The sequence below is a fragment of the Pteropus vampyrus genome, unplaced genomic scaffold (genome assembly GCF_000151845.1).
Source record: "Pteropus vampyrus isolate Shadow unplaced genomic scaffold, Pvam_2.0 Scaffold152, whole genome shotgun sequence".
NCBI classification, from domain to species: Eukaryota; Metazoa; Chordata; class Mammalia; order Chiroptera; family Pteropodidae; genus Pteropus; species Pteropus vampyrus.
In genome coordinates, this window is record NW_011888933.1 from 4,986,028 (window position 1) to 4,986,524 (window position 497).

Below are 497 nucleotides of genomic sequence, written 5' to 3' on the forward strand. Positions count from 1 at the left end.
ATAATTTCCTTACCCCTACTTTACATCATTAAGGCAAAGCATCACATTAGAAGCTATTTAAATCCAGATTATTTTGAAAACAAAATTTATAAGTTCTGTTTTCTTTTCCTTCATTGTTCTCCCCTTTGGAGAGACAGTTGACTGACTATTATAGTATTTTATTTGCATTTTATGCTGTCATTTCCAGTAAGGGCGTTATGTTGAGCAATTTCAGGTTTAGAATTGTGATTTAATTGGAGATAGGCATCAATATATAACAGAATGAACTTCCTTACTAGATTGCGACTTTAGTGCAGAGCCTATTAAAAGGAATAAAACCTTTCTGGGGGCTCCTCATTGTGTGTGTGTAGTAAACAAAAATGATGCGATAGCCTACGGTCATGCTACCCTGATCCCGTCTGATCTCGGAAGCTAAGCAGGGTTGGGCCTGGTTAGTACTTGGGTGGGAGACCACCTAGGAAGACCAGGTGCTGTAGGTATAAAAAAATAAAAAGTAA

The 497-nt window shown here is 37.4% G+C and overlaps 1 pseudogene; it reads left to right on the plus strand.

Annotated features, from left to right (window-relative positions):
- The first annotated feature begins 370 nt into the window (after positions 1–370).
- On the plus strand, positions 371–479 carry LOC111745359 (annotated as a pseudogene).
- Positions 480–497: the final 18 nt, after the last annotated feature.